The 17,275-nt window shown below is 31.7% G+C and overlaps 1 long non-coding RNA gene across 3 annotated transcripts; it reads right to left on the bottom strand.

Annotated features, from left to right (window-relative positions):
• Positions 1-1,936: 1,936 nt before the first annotated feature.
• LOC107845815 lies at positions 1,937-5,364 on the bottom strand. 3 transcript variants are annotated; one of them, XR_001666999.2, is made up of 4 exons: positions 3,999-5,364; positions 3,659-3,724; positions 3,424-3,550; positions 1,937-2,454 (listed from the first exon to the last, which is right to left on the bottom strand). It is a non-coding gene; the product is annotated as an uncharacterized LOC107845815 (long non-coding RNA). The 3 variants fall into 3 exon arrangements; XR_001667001.2 differs by having other exon boundaries at positions 3,424-3,538; XR_001667003.2 differs by lacking the exon at positions 3,424-3,550 and having other exon boundaries at positions 3,999-5,362.
• Positions 5,365-17,275: the final 11,911 nt, after the last annotated feature.

The following is a 17,275-nucleotide window of genomic DNA, read 5'->3' as shown; positions in this document are numbered from 1 at the left end:
CGGATTCCCATGCGAGAAACTCTTCGGGATCACTTTCTCCCTTAAAGATCGGAAGACCCATTTTGATAGTGTTGAGGCCAACATCCCTTTCCCGAACACCTTGGCCGCCCCTATCTTCAAGCCCTAGATTCTCTCTTGGGTCTGTCCTTCTACCTCTCATTCCTCCTTCCATCAAATAAGGATCATCATACATTCCATATCCTCCCCTTCAGTTCTCTCTCACAAATCCCTCTTCTTATATTGACGGGTTTTGGACATTTGGAATTTGGTATGGTGGATTGGCATTTAGTGGTGGAGTTCTTTGGATTGGCTGATTTTGGTTTGGAGGAGTCGGATTTAAGGGCAGTATTTGGGTTCCAAGTCCGTCATGTGGTACTTGGTCATGTGGGGAATGGCTTGGTGGATACATTCTTTGGTGCGTGGCTTTGGGGGTAATGGTTGGGGATGTGTTTTGAGGAGTTGAGGGTCGAGAACTACGTTGGCTTTCTACCCTTTCCATTCGGACACTAATAGAGGCCACTTCCACTCCCAACTTATCAAGACCCGTATTCACTCTAGCCACGTCCCGAGACAAGGATTCAAGATTATCCACAAGAGCATTCAAAATATTTTGGTCCACGGTTTGTGCATTGGAAGTATTGGGTTCCATGTGTAATGATTTCATTTGCCAATGTACCTACAAAACAAACAAACGTTAGTTTAAACTATCCTCACATACTCTTCACACTTGGCTTCCTCACTTGGCCCTTCAAGTGTTGTAAGACGGCTATCAATCCTTGAGTGCTTAGGAATGAGTCTACTCTTGAGTTAGAATGGATTTTGGTTTTGAAAACTCAAGGAAGTATCTTACGAACTTGAACCAAGAACAACTACGAATGGTAAACGAGCAAAGCACCACAAAGAACGTTGACAAGAAGACGTACTCAAAAACTAGTTCACAACTTAGTAGGTTGTTACTTAGTTTCCAACTAGTATAGTAGTAAATATAAAGAAAACTAATAGAGACAAGGAAAGAAACTTGGAAGGTCCTATGACTTGAGTTTGTTGTTGATGTGGCCCACAATTTTTTATTTTGTCTGTTTGGTATTGTTGTTTTTGTTAAGTTTGATGTTGTCCCACTTGAATGACTCAATCTTGATTGTTTGGTGAGGCTTTTTTGGTTTTTGGAGTGACAAAAAAAACAAGACTTGGAACTCTTTTTCCAAAGGTCAAGGTGTCAATAAGATTTTCACCAACTTGCACCAAAATGGCAAAACACCTTTTTGGCTTTGGTTTGTCCCTTCCCCCTTTTGGATCTTTTTTTAAAGGTTTGACACCCTTTTGGTAAGTAAGCTTTTTGGAAGGCCCTTTGTCTATTTGCCTCTTTGGTGTTGTCTTGAAACTAATTCCAAGACAAACACAAGACCTTGCCTCTCTCTTCCTTTTTTTTTTCAAATCAAACACACCTTTTGTTGAACATTCACCTCAAGAACATTATCAACAACAATAAGAACACTTATGAACAACAACAATATTCAAGTCATCCAACCCTTCAACAACACTAAACAAAAGCTCAAATCTTGGACCTTAGACTCAAGTATTCTAGAGAAACAACAAAATAACACACAAAACTACTAAGACAAGAAAAATAACACCTATAACTAGACACAAATTCGGCCAAACAACAAGAATGGACAGATTTGCTTCTTTTTGGAATTTTCAGATTTTCAGCACTTATTTTTTATTTTATTTTTTGACTTAGAGAGCCCAAGATTGGTAGTGTAGGAACACAACCAGCCTTAGCTCTGATATCAAATGATACCAAATGGTATCTAAAGAAGACGAAACAGTCCGCAATTGCACAAACAGTCCACACGCACAAGACACTTAACGAAAACAACAAACACAACTTAAACGATAGAGAAGATATGTAAATTGACTCAAGGAGAACTCATAATTCAGCAACTAAAGAGTGTATTACTACTCTAAAACCTCTAAAAAATAAGTTCACAAGCACCATGTTCTTATGGAACACAAGAGGAGCTCGGTTCCCTCAAGCACTCTCATTTTCAGCCGATACACACAACATAAGAAGAAACCATTTCTTGTGGTGTCAGATGGTGGTCTACTCTCTTCTTGAGAGGAAGATGATGTTCAATGTTACAAGTGATTTTTAAGAATAAGCTAACTAAGAGAAAAAGACTAAAGAAACACCTTAAATAGTCCTCAACAAAAAGGATGGCAAAAGGACCCTTTTGCCCTTAATAAAAGGGGAGGGTGTGGAGTGTTTGGGGCTTCCTTGGGGGTGTATTTTGGGCCCCTAATGTCAGCCCCCACATGTCAATACATACACTCCCTTGGGAGAGTTTGCAGCAAGCTCAACCGCGTCCATTTTCATAAAAACGCCTTGAAGCCTTTGTAGTTCCCAAGCTTGACTTCTAGTAAATGGTCTAGAGCCCGTGACACCTGTATCAACTACAAAACACAAATCAAATTTCAAATCTGAGGCTAACCAACAAAAATAATCATAAGAATATGTAACACAAACTTTTACCTAAATTTTGGAAAGTAATTTTCTAATAGAGATCTCCTACAGGGTGTCTAGTAGTTGACATGTGACAGTAAGTAACAACCTAGATATCCGGTGTGAATACCAGCTATAACACTTGGTATGATCTCACTTATTCTAACTTTTGGGGACAAGATTAACTTAACAGCCTGTACTTTTAGGCAGGATGCAATGCACGGTGGATTATATTCAAGACGCATGGAAACTAGCCCAGATACCATCGATACCCCACCGAAAATAAATAAATAAATAAATAAATATAAAGTGAAATACAATAAATTAAATGGAAGTGATATTCGGAGAACTGTATAGCAAACAGTCACATACTTTTGCATATGCATACATACTGGTTGTCTGTTTTTGTGATGCCAAAGAGAGTCTTGAAAAACATAACATCAGTGTGCCAAAACTTTATATGGAGTGGACAAGTTCACACATCAAAGACCCCTTTAATAGCATGGGATGTTGTATGTAAATCCAAGAAAGAAGGGGGAATGGGGGTTACAAACTATATGATTTGTAATGAGGCTGTAGTGGCGAAATACGTATGGAACATAGCTAACAAAGCTGACAACTTATGGGTCAACTGGATTGATCATGTGCACCTGAAGGGAGTGGACTGGTGGCAATACTCCCCCACCCCAGGATAGTTGTTGGTATTGGAAGAAGTTTTGCATTGTTAAAGCAAAATTTATGCCCGGTTACATGGGTAACGGATGGCTCAAACCAAATGAGCAGTATACTATTAGTAGTGGCTATAAATAGAGGCTCGGAGAAGGACCACAAAAACAATGGTGGAGAGCGGTAAGGAACACAACAAACATCCCAAAACATAGTTTTATCTCCTGAATTGCAATGCACGGAAGATTACTCACGAGAGTAAAGCTAGCTCATATGGGATTATGCCAAAATACAACTTGATTGCAATGTGACAGCTATCCCGAAACCACAGAGCATCTCTTTTCTGAGTGTACTTATTCAAGCAAATGCCTGCATAAAAAGCTATATGCCTATAGAACCTTAAGTTGTTAAGATAAAGAGAATCTAGCATTCTTATTGGCATGAATAGTTAATAATAAAAAACATGCTAATCCAAAGTGATAAACTTACTTTTTGGAATTTCTATTTCTGATCCAATCTTGAATTGGTCCAGTAAGTCGATTGCTTTTCAGGTACCTTGCAAAGAAAAATCTTTAATTCAATTGATATCAATATGAACAAAAAACTTCAAAATAAATGAATGAATAACCTATGATATTTCAGAAACTAAAATTTATTTGTAATAAATGTGTTTGGAGACTCAAAATATTTGCATTCAGGTCTCAGGTTTATATTTTATCGTGTGTGTTTTAATGGAGGAGAAAAAGTTGTCTTTGTTGAGAATTGACGACCATAATATGCCTAGGCAAGCTAAAAGAAGATATTAGAATATGATAAGTTTGTCACTTACAATACCTCGAGTCTGTCAAGGTTCTCCAGATCCGGGATCTGTTCTTCAAGCATGTTGAAGCTTAGATCTTTGCCACGAAGGAAAAACATAATCAATCCAGAAACAATACTTTACCAATTTGAGATCTATAGATCTATAGAATGAAGAATCTATCTAAGATAAACGTAGTGAAAGAATTTCGGCTAGGTTGAAATTCCCGGTGAGACGGAGCTTAAATGCTAACAAAGCCATATTTCAATGTCAAGTGAGCCAAGAAAATTCTTTTAATCTCCTAGACTGAATGAAGACGATCAACCCCTAGAAGCATATGCATAGTAGAAACCATACATAAACTTGTGCAATTAAGGGGTCACTAATGTTGTTGTATCATCTGAAATAGAATTTCTGCATCTTCATTCTTTTCTTAAGTTTTTTGTTTTCCCTTTTCCTCTTGGAAATAAGTTCTCCTGTAGATGGTATTCAGAAAAGAACTATAAAGATGTTAACATTTAATTAAAACTCAATTTCAATAATCTTCCTTCTGTTTCCTAGTCTAAACACTAAGCATTTGCGAGACAATAAAAGAGAAGGCCCGCATATATGGAATGCATGATTTTGTTAAAACAACGTGTATGGAAAGGAGAAAGAAAGGAATATCAAATATAAGGAAAACAAAAAGGACTGAAGGTAGGCGGCAAACTTATAGAATTTTCAGTTAAGGCATATAAGCTATGTAAGAAGGAATCTTCCCAGATATATTGCAGTTCCTTAACATCCTGCAGTCAAAAATTAGTTTAAGGAAAGAGAACATTTTCAACAACTATGGAAAGTGATGGAACCATTAATGTGTAAAACTAGATTCAAGAGAATTAATACAACTTGCTTGCTATGTGACAACTATCCCGAAACCATGGAGCATCTTTTTTTTAGAGTACTTATTCAATCAAATGCCCGCAAAAGATTTTAGAACTGATACAAATAGGTAGCTGCAATACTAACTTGGACGGACTATGGAAAAGATTGGCTAGGAGAGAAAAAAGGAGAATTAGCAGGGGGCTCATCTGGACAATTTTGGCTGCATTGATTTATCACATTTAGAGTGCCAGGAATGATGCACTCTGGGACCAGAAAGTACCGAGGATGCAGGTGCTGGTCAAACAAATACAGATGGAAAGCAAAGTGAGAATTTTTGATGTCCTTAGTAGCAAGTCTAGGTGCATAGATAGACATTGGATAGAACAACTTTATACTTGGAAGATTTGTGTAGGAAAAGGAGAAAATTACAGAAAATGTTGGTTATGGTCGAGACTGGAGCAGATTTTCTTTTTTTGATATTTATGCTTTTTGGACTAGTTGAGTTGATGTAACTGATCTGAAGGTTGAAATAAAATATGTTCATTCGACCAAAAAAATCATTGCTTGGAGAACCCAAAAGCTTTACTAAAATTGGCATGGCACTCAATCTGTCAGGGTTTTTGCGCTGATTTTCTTACTATATTTAAGTTTTATTTTTTCTTAGAAGGAAAATAAAAGTTACCATAATTACTTTTACTTTTCCTAAAAGAAAAAATATAATTTTTTTCCATATTTGACTAACCTCTTTCTTGAAGGAAAGGTTTTGGAACTCTATAAATAGAACACCCCTTCTCATACCATAACACAATAGCATCCGCAATGTAGTCATTAAAGAGTCTTTGTTAGAGGGAGATTTCTCCCAATAGGTTTAATGTTTTTTGATATTAGGTTTTATAATACGTAGGCCGATTGGCCAAAACATATAATAATTTTATACTTTTTAGTATTGTTTTCTTTGTCGTCTGAATTATCACTACGATAGTTTGCAACTAATAGCTTCCACATGAAGCCCTCTCGATTTCAAATCCAATAAGTGGTATCAGAGCTTACAGTTCAATGGTCCAATAGTGTGGTAAGATGATATCAAACAGGTTCAAAGCGGTTTCAAAATCAAGCTGCAACAATTTGGACGATAATGAAGATTTTTGTTGAAATACATGTGGAGAACAAGTTTCAACCATAATTTCAACACTCCTGCTGCTGCATCTTTAAAAATAAAAATAAAATATAACTTTTAAACCAATTTTAACCATGATATTTTAAACCTTATTTTTAACCATGACAAGCAGTAGTTACGAAGATTATATCAAGAACGAAGTTCATGCACGTGATATGAAGAGAAAACGGATCAAGTAAAGAAAATCAAGCCAAAAAGAGAAGATTTGTTAGGGTTTTTGCCCTGATTTTCTTACTATATTTAAGTTTTATTTTTTCTTAGAAGGAAAATAAAAGTTACCATAGTTACTTTTACTTTTCCTGAAAGAAAAAATATAATTCTTTTCCATATTTAGCTAGCCTCTTTTTGAAAGAAAGGTTTTGGAACTCTATAAATAGAACACTTCTTTCTCATACCATTATACAATAGCATCCACAATGTAGTCATTAAAGAGTGTTTGTTTAGAGGGAGATTTCTCCCAATAGGTTTAATGTTTTTTGATATTAGGTTTTATAATATGTGGGCCGATTGACCAAAACATATAATAATTTTATACTTTTTAGTATTATTTTCTTTGTTGTCTGAATTATCACTACGATAGTTTGCAACTAATAACTTCTACATGACACCCTCTCGATTTCGAACCCAACACAATCACCACTCTGGTATTCTCCGAGGTGCCAAATGCGATGTTTGTGAGTGCCCAAGAAAATTCAAACTATAAACGCAAAATCATAAAATATAAAGAAAGCATGAATAAAACAACAAACACAAAAAAAATAAAGGCATAAAAGATTAATGAAACATCACTCTCTACCTGGAGCTGTGGAAAATCTTCCCTCATTAGAAACTCAACAAATCGAGGAACAACACCAAATTGTAAAGCTTCCTCTATAGGAGGACTCCTTTATGTTAACCAAAATTTGGGTGTAAGCGATAAGAAAATTGAACAAAATTAACAGAATAGAAGATGGACCATGCCAATGCATACCGATAGAAAGCAATTTGCGAAATTGTGTGGTCGGCTCCAGCTACAAATTGTTGTTGTCAATGTTTTCAGGTACAAAAATCTATATATAGGCAACAATAACTTCAACACAAGTTCAAGTCTAAGACAAGAATACTTATGAAGTTCCTTAACATCTTCAACACAAGATTAAAAGTAATCTATCAAAGAAGTGTGTTATTTTTTCAGAAATGAGATGAAATAGAAATTTAAAGCCAAGTCACCTGACTTTATGGAGTGTCCTTAAGGAATAATTTCCCTCACTACCCGAGGTTGTGGAATATTCCTCCCAGGATAAAATGGCTTTCAATTCGAACAATAGTGATACCTCAAATTGTTGGATTCCTCGAACTCACTGAACAGCTTAACGATCACACAGATTTTTTGTATAGAAGAAGAGTGTTTTTGCTATCAAAAATCATTTTTATACCCGAGGAATATATCAGGTATTTATAGCTTTTAATGTGTCCTTTCAAAAAGGATGCATTGGTTCGGCAAAAAGGCACCTATTCAGTAAGGCCGTAGGTGACCTTTTGCAAATTCCAGTAGCTTCAACTCTACATCTGCGCCCACAGGTCACATACCTACACTGCATCTGTGCCCACAAGTCACCCTATAGTGCAAAACAATGTGACTTTTACCTCAAAGGGTCGCATCCCTTCTAGATGCATTGCATATGCATTTGCATGGCATCCGAAATATGCCCGCACTTGGAGGAAATAATTATATCAAAATTTTGAATTAAAATTTAACTTTTAAAACAAGTTTCAAATAAAATTCATCTAAAAAGATAGATCTTATCGATCGATCATTTTCCAAATCCATAAGTAAAAAGAAAATAGAATTATGTAAGACTTATATTAATTTTCTAGGAATAACTTTAGGAAATGGAAGAGTAAAACTCCAACCACACATTGCAAAGAAGGTATTAGAAATGCCAGATAAATTAGAAAAGACAAAAGATTTGCAAAAATTTCTAGGCTTAGTAAATTATGCAAGAAATTTTATTCAAGACTTAGGAAAAATAGCAGGACCATTATACGCAAAGACAGGTAGTAAAGGGCAGAAAAATTTCAATATAGAAGACATTAAATTAATCCAAAAAATAAAAGAAAAAATTAAAAATATTCCAGATCTAAAAATTCCATTAGAATCAGATTATTTAATCATTCAAACAGATGGAAGTGATTTAGGATGGGGAGCTATCTTAAAAGCACAACCTAATAAATACAGTAATAAAAATGAAGAACAAATATGTGGATATCAGAGTGGGGCATATAAAGAAAAAGGAAACATGAGTGCTATAGACCTAGAAGTACTAGCTATAATATAGGGGTTAAATAGTTTCAAATTATATATTCTAAATAAAGAAGAAATTTTAGTTAGAATAGATTGTGAAGCTATAGTTAAATTTCATCAAAAAATAAATGATAAAACTAGTAATAGAAGAAGATGGCTAAATTTTGCAGACACCATATCTGTTTACAAGAATATAGTATTTGAACATATAAAAGGTAAAAAAAACGAATTAGCAGACCAGTTAAGTAGACTACAACTAGTAATAAATAAATAAGTTTAATCTCACTCGTTTGTTTTCAGCATAAGACCAACAGGACAACCTCCTGCAGACAAAGGCAAAGGTATAGCTTCGTCTTCAGAGTCGTATCAACAAACAATGTTAGGTAATTTAAATTTTAGACCACTAGAATCTTTAGAGACAATGGAAAGAATTCACTTCGGACCATTTAATTTAATTGCTTACCTGAGAGTAACATATCTTTTCGAGTAAGACCAGATTACATTTTAGATAGACCCCAAAGGTGTTTAGTAGATAACCTTTGGATCTCTTATAATAAACAAAACCGTAATCATTTTATGGCATCCATGAACTATTTATGCCATTACATGGCAGAAAATAGTAGGCCTAGGTTTAAATACTATGTAATCATTCATGGAAAAACTAACGGAATTTTCCAAACATGGTTAGAAGTGTTAGATTCAATACAAGGTTTTAAAGCCCCTCTTTTTAAAGGTTTTAATGATTTTACCGAAGCCACCAATCATGCTAGAGGATATTTAGGACCAAACTACTATATATCTCCTTCACTCAGACAAAATCCAGATCAAATACCTCAGTATAATTTGCAAAAAGATACTGGAAAGATTATTTTCTGCAACCATTGTTTTTCAATGACGGAGAATTTCAAGAAACTAAATGCCCAGAAAGAATCACTCCTCGTGGAAAACGCTAGATTAATAAAGCAGATACAATTATTAGAAGCAAGACTCAACCAGCAAACAAATGTAAGCAAGACGGAAGTAAAAACACAGACTCAAACTCAGAGTTCTCCATCTCCTCAAAAAATGGATGAGAAGGGTGTGCATTTCCCACTAAATGCTCAGAAATCCACTGTACCGGATGTTGGTAAAACTAGTCCGGTTCAAACGGTGACCGGTAAAGACAAATCAAACCCGTTAATGATTGTCACTTTGCCAAAAAGTGAAGATGAAGGGTGTTCTTCATCAAAAAATAAGTTAACAAGATCAGGAAATAAAATTTTAAAGAAGACTTTAATATCTAAAAGAAAAAATGAAACACTAGAAACTATAATTAAACAAACTTTAGACAGATTCTTCAGCAACCAGACACAAGATAAACATATGAATGGACAGCCAGACGGACAGCCCACTAATTTAGACAGAACTGTCCCGGAGATAAATAATACAGATAATAATTCAGCAAGATCAGACGAAGAAGATATTATTTCACACTTCCAGGACGCTCAGGATCTATATGAAGACGATGACTCAGGAATGAGTTTCGACTCAATTGCCCTGCACAACTTGGATACATAAGACAATATACAATTTGTATTATTAGCTAGTATAGTCAGGTGGGGATGCCCACTTTATGTTTTGTAATAATCAGGGTGGTCAGAGTGCTTCCTTTATCACTACTTTCCAAAAGAAAGAAAAACTGTTGAAGCACGCGTCAAAATAAGTCTGAAAGAAGAATTAATAATGCATGTGACGATGGGGCCCAAAGACGGCTTGTATTATTAAAGATTCTTTCTTATCTCTTATCTTTAAGTGTTGGCCACATGTGTTTAGGCCACGTAGTAATCCTTAGAACCACTACTTTATCTAGTTTTTGCCTATAAAAGGTGTACATTTCTTAGAAGGAAGGTAGAGTGAAATTAACCAACTTCAAAACCTACTTGAAATGTTTAAACCCTTCCTCCCAAAAAACTTATCCAAGCCATTCTTTCTTGTATAAACTTTGTATCATTGTGATTTAAATAAAAGCTCCAAGTTTTCTATTCGATCTTAAGGGGGTTCCCGAAAGGGAAACCGCTCTCCTAGTTACTTCATATAAGTTCTTATTTACATATTTTCCCCACAAAAAATATTTATACTCATGTTCTTATATCCATGTTTAAAGTTATTTTACATATTTTTGTAAATCATGTAAATTAAATTATCTATAAAATTCTTACCCTTAGTATATGGTTAGCCTCTTAATTTCTTAATAACAACGATGGATTAACCTGTAAATTCCTAGGAATTATGGCCTTGATAGTCCAACCGGTCTGAAAAATAGACAAAGGACGAGTGTTAGCTGCCACACAAAAATTTTCCGGGGTGTGGTTACAGAAGTAAGATGTTAAGAACATAGATTAAGAGGAAGAGATGAACAGGGTAAAGTAAAAAAAAAAAAACTCTGGGGAAAATATAAACTATAAGAATGATAAACATGAAGAAACAGTAGGAAAGAGGAAGTACTGAGTAGGTTTTACAAACTGATATACTAAAAAATCAATCATTATTCACTGACATATATCCTCGTTTATTATCTTTGATTATCTTTGTGAAATATAATATTATTGAAATATAATATATATATTAATTTATAATATGTAATTTTTCAATGAAGGAGTTTTAATTGACATTCTCAGGATAACGATAGAATTTTAATTTTTTAATAGTTAAGTTAGATATAATATTAATATATTCAGTGTAATCTCACAAGTAGGATTAAAAAAATAGAGTGTATGCAAGACTGGCTGATGAGTGAAGCTATGCTTTAGGCCTCACCCTTCTATAGGCCCAAAATTTTACCCATATAAGAATATAGTTATTAAATTTATATTGAGTATTTTAAATAAATTGAATATGTCATTCTTTTTAATTGTATTTTGTAATTAATTTATTTTAAAAAGAATATCATATTTTTATACTCATTTGATTCTCAAAATCGAAATGGTGCCATATAAATTAGGATTGAAAGAATATTTTGAAACAATTTAATTTTTTTTTATATTGAGTATTTTAAAGCTTTTGTTTAAACTTTGGCTTTAGGCCACCAAACTTATTAAGCCACCCTTGGTTTCTATCAATTAGTAAAATGCAACGGATCTAGCTCCTCTCCATTTTTTTCAAGTCCTCATTTTGATTAATGACACATGGCATAAATAATTAAATGGCTAAGATTTTATTTGTTCTAAATTAAACCTCTAACTATGGTTAGTATAATATATCAATTAAAAATAAGTTGTTTTTATCTCTTTCATTTTCTCAATATTCCCTTTTTATTATTTCTCTCAACCTCCTCTTATTCCCTCCAAATTTATCAATTATAAATTTGGCAACACTTAAGATTATGGATGCAGAAAACTATTTCATATTTTTACCACGAAAATAAATTTTCACAAAAAATCCACAGAAAGTTGAGAGAAATATGATATAGTTTTAAAAGATAATCATGAGCAAAAGAATTGGAGGACTGAAAAATATTTTCTCGAAGTCCTTTCATGTCTCCCTTTTTATTATCGTAATCTGGAAATAGTATATGTTTTGAGATGACATTAAAAATAGATTTGTTATATTAATTACTAAAGTTGTTATAAGAGAAAGTTGAGAGAAATATGAAATAGTTTTAAAATATGATATTCTGCCTCAATCCAGCAAAAATGGATAAAATGAAGATAGTCTTATTCTCTGTTTTTTCTCGTTTTGTGTTCTTTGTGTGGATTTTTTGTGAAAATTTATTTTTATGGTAAAAATATGAAATAATTTTCTGCATTCATAATCTTAAGTGTTGCCAAATTTATAATTGATAAATTTGAAGGAAATAAAAGGAAGTTGAGAGAAATAATAGGAAGAATATTGAGAAAATGGGGACTTGGGGAAAATGGAGAGAAAGGAAAGGGAGAGTAGCCAAATCCAAATGCAACTACCCATCATTATACTTAGGTAAGACAAGTCTATTTTTTGTAAGTTGAATTTGGATCTCTTGGCTATTTAGGCCTCACGTATGTGGTATTGAACTCACTCATCAAAAATATTTGGTAATATTTATTTTATCAAATTTTGAACACTCTTATAATTAAATTTGTTATTTCGCCATTGTTCACATTGTACTATTCTTGTGGGCTTCTCTTTCAAATTGTAGGAAAATATACTATTTATTTAAATATTACATTAATTAAAACAATACGGCACATTACAATATAAAATAATGCAATACAACAATACATTATAAAAAATGATACGTTACAATTATCTCCTCTCGTACTTTAATACAGATACTAGAACACTAGATTTTTATTAATACATGAATTGGGTGAAGGAAAAGGACCTAAATGCCCTTGAAAAACGTGTTTGAAAGCTGGGGCAAGATGGGGCACGGGCCGCGGGCTCCATCGCGGGCTCTCCCCAGGGGTGAAAAAGAGGGAGCGTCGCAGGTTAATTGCGTGCTGCTTCTGTTTTGGACGTCCAAACTCGTCCTTACACTGGTCCAAAATTTCCAAAACTCATTCGAGATGTACTATGGACTACCCCAATCATGAATCAATTAAAAAATTAACTTTTCGAAGTCGGGAGGATCAAAAATAAATTCATCAAAGTTAAGAGCTTTAGAAATGACTAAGTCTTAAGTCTTAACACGTAGTGAAGTATTCCAAGTCTTTGACCCCCCCCCCCCCCTCTTTAGCATGCAATAATTTGCCGAAATCATCTAGGATTTTTACGGGGTCTTACATGGATAAAGTTGTTAATGTGAGAAGTTAGACAATTAAACTAAATTATATAATCTTTTTTAATTATAACTATATATATCATGTTAATTTTTATTTTTAAATATCTTTTTGACAAAATCTTTCATTGGTCAATTTGGATGCATCAACTCAATTTTTGATGAGCTAAAATGGCATAGCTTAGGTTAAAGTGAGTTGAGTTAATAAATGGGTCAAAATCATTTTCCCTCCTCAACTTTTTCTTAAAAATCAAACTCCCTCCTCAACTTTAAACAATAATTTTACTCCCCTCTCTATCCTAATTGACTTTTTAAAATTCCTATTTTACCCTTTGTCATCAATCTTTTTATTCTTTTTTTTTAACTTCTTTAAAATCATCATATTTTCATTTAAAAAAAATTCATATAACAAAATTTTCATAAAAAACATAAACATTATCTTCTAGGAAAAAAAAAGTAAGCAATACTAATTAAGTATATAAGCTAATGATGATCATTATGAAGTAAATTAGCATGATAAGAAAATTTGTTTTATTAATAATAACCAAAACTATAATATTTATTTTACAAGTGAAAATTATAAGTAATACTAATTTTATAAACATATTTCAATGCAGAAAATACAAACAATAAATGAAAGCGATAAGCCTCTAGTACCACCCTGAACTATGGTCAAAATTGTTACGACACACTCCAACTTCACTGGGGTCCTACTATTCTCTGAACTCAAATTTAGCGTATTTTTGTCATTTTTTGTGCTAATGTGATACTTTTATTACACAAAATGGAACTCACATCAAAGGTGTCACGCCATCTAAAATGATTGACAAAAGGTATTACGTTAGCTAAAAAGATTAACAAAAATATGCTAAAATTTATTTTAAGAGGTAATAGGACCCCCGTAAAGTTGACGTGTGTCGTAGCAAATTTGGTCATAGTTCAGGTGTACTAGATGTTTTTTCTCGAATAAAAATAAGGTCAAATTTTAAAGATTATGTTTATTTATATAAATTATAAAATATATAATACTCTATTAATGACAATCACAACTTATTTACTGATATAGACAATAGATAATATCGTTTCTTATCACTTGATTCTCATACTAAAAATAGATGTTTTAATTTATCTGCTCAATTTGTGAACTCAAGAGAATTGTATTATGTTTTTTTTCTACCCTTTAGTGTTAAATAACAATATAAAGTAACAGTATAGATAAATTTAAAGTTTCAAATTATCATTAATAAGGTTGATTTAGTAAAATATACCTCTAAGTAAAATTTTCTTAAGGATTGTGTTATATCAACAAAAAGTTAAGTAATATGAAATGAATTTAGTAAGAGAGTGATAAAACACGAAAATATACGCACATGCATGTACATACATATGTATATATACACACTTAGGGGTGGGTTATTTGGAAAAAAGTTATTCCGGAATTAGTTATCACAAAATAAATTGTACTAACATATATGTGTGATAACTTATCTCATCATTGTGGTATAAATGGTACGACAAATAATTTTGAGACTATCTAATACATCTAACTAAACGCAGGATAAATAATCATGAACTTTATCTCTGAATTATTATAATTATACCTCACATCAAGCGACTCTTTAATACATATAATACTAAAATAACGATCTTAAAAAATAACATTGAATTTTGTGATAAATTTATAAAAAATCATTAATTTTCTTATAAAGTTAATAAACTTAAATAAAATGCTATAAATATCCATGTTAAAAAAAAATTCATTACATATAATATAAAAAGATATTACATGAATATAGAATTAAAATTACAAAGACAAAATGAACATTGTATGAGATAAAGGGAGGAGTATGATTATTGTTCAATATTGAAGGAAAAGTTTGATTCTTTAATCAAAGGTGGGGGATGAAAATAATTTTCACCCGCCAATAAATAGATGAGTCAATAATCAACTCAAATTTGAGTTGGTTGAGTGAACCAGATTTTTTCTTAAATTTGCACGAATTATCCCTTAATTTAGTTGATATTTACATTTTGTCAGTAAAATAAATTGGTCTTCAATTTTTGCCATTTAGCAACTGAAGTTCTGCAAAGTAAAGCCTTGATTGAAAAATTTAAAAATTTAAAAATAAAATAAAACAAAATAAAACAAATTTGAAATGGTTCACGTGAACCCTTGTGTTACAATTATTGAGAGTGGACCATTGATAAAGTACATTTCTGTTTTCTTATGTTCTAGGGTACTTGATCGCGCTTCGCGCACTGAATAAAGAAATTTTTTTACACATAAAATAAACTAAAAAATAGTATTTCTTATTTAGATTTCACTAAAGAAAAATAAAAAATTTGAAATAAATAAATAAAATATAAATAATTTCCACATTTAATTTAAAGCTTGTCATCCTTTTTTTTTTATATAGTTCTCATGATATCTTTTTAATACATTGGTATTGAATATGATGTTCATGAAATATGAATACATGGACTTGAGAAGAAAAACTAAAATAGATTAGTATCTTGTTAGTTGTGAATAGATTAGAATCTTGTTAGTCGAGAATCTTTCTCTAATCACTTTAAACTGAAACAAAAAAAAAATCACAAAAACTCAGTGAATAAGGAATATTTGTAAGATTGGATACCCTCAATGACTACGACTATTATATAGTACGTAATAAAATATTAATATTTTTTAGATAATGATTCCAAGTCAAAAAGCAAACTCACATGTCAAGGTACCTAAAATGAAAATAGATCGATAGAAATAGAACTTACTTGGGAGCTTTTTTTAGATCGTAGTAGAATTTGTTCATCATTTTTTTTCCAATCATATAGAATATATCTCGTCTAATAGAAATAGAACTAATATAAAAATATTTGAATTTTGGTGTTTGTCAAAGATATAACATACATATCATAGAGACTGATCAAGTGAAAGAGTATCAACAAAAAAAATAATATGTACTTCTCCTATATTACAAATGAGTGAAAATATAAGAGAATGAGTGAATTTAAAAGAAGAAGATGAATCTCAAACAAAAAACTATGTAGTATAAATCTAACTTACCACTATTGATAATTAGACTTTTACTCTAAAGACTTCTCAACTAACATTTGTTTGTAACTTACCAATGGCTTTTTGATTTTTAAAATTTTAAAAATATATTAAAACAATACGTAAAAGTAAAAAATATGTAAGCAATGCCGCAAAAAGGAATTTAGCGACATATATAATCAAACTTTTATTTTCCTTATGTGAAATTCCTTCCTTGTTATAATTTAACATGTTGAATTAAAAGGGTCACCTTTAATCTCAAATTAGGTGATGTTTTGACTTATTGAGAGTCAGATTAATTAATTTTACAAAGTTAAGTCGGATTAAAGTAACTCAATATTATAAAATTGAAAGATAGACAAAAAATTATATGAAAACTATTACAAGTTGCAATTCTTCTCAATATTAACTAAAGTTTACATAACTTAAATCTCGAGAAATGAAAAATATCATACAAATTGAAACACTGAAGAACTATACCTTTTTCAATTTCTATCAGAATAAACTTGTACTTGATGTGGTAACACTCTTCACACCGAATTATTGCTAATACTCTCGTGAATCTTCTTTTGCAAGCAAGTCATGTTAGTTTGATGAGAAGAAAACATAAATGACAATGAAAAAAAAAAACACGAAAAACTAAGATAATACTCTTAAATGTATTTTCTTTTTAATAGAGCAATGAATGATAATACTTATAGAATAAATGATAGAGTGGTTTAGTTTTCTTTATATACATAAATATTTAAAATAGAAGAAATCTTAATTAATGTTCAAGAAAATCACAAAAAGGATAAATAGTTTTGGAGGCCTCTAAGGCATGCCACATAGGATTTATTATTGATCTCCTTTTATATATATATATATATATTGATTGTGGCTTCTTAGAATAATGTGTGTCGTCTATTTCAAAGACGATCAACGTACTTGAAAAACTCAATAACCATGCATGATCAAAATATTATGATAATAATATGTAGGTTGAATTTGAAGAAACTTATTGGCAAAACAAAAATAATAGTATTTATTAGGAAAAACTACATAAAGTAACACATTTAAGTATTAAATTATAAAAAATAACAATACTTTTATCAAATTACATTTTGTAGCATATGTATTTGTATGTATTTGTATTTTTGTAGAAACAGTTTGCAAAAATACAAAATACATATCAATCATAAGGGCAGTAAAAGTCATA

Source organism: Capsicum annuum, chromosome 10 (assembly GCF_002878395.1).
Source record: "Capsicum annuum cultivar UCD-10X-F1 chromosome 10, UCD10Xv1.1, whole genome shotgun sequence".
Classification (NCBI taxonomy): Eukaryota; Viridiplantae; Streptophyta; class Magnoliopsida; order Solanales; family Solanaceae; genus Capsicum; species Capsicum annuum.
Note: the sequence above shows the minus strand (reverse complement) of the source record. Positions and strands in the feature narration are given on the sequence as shown.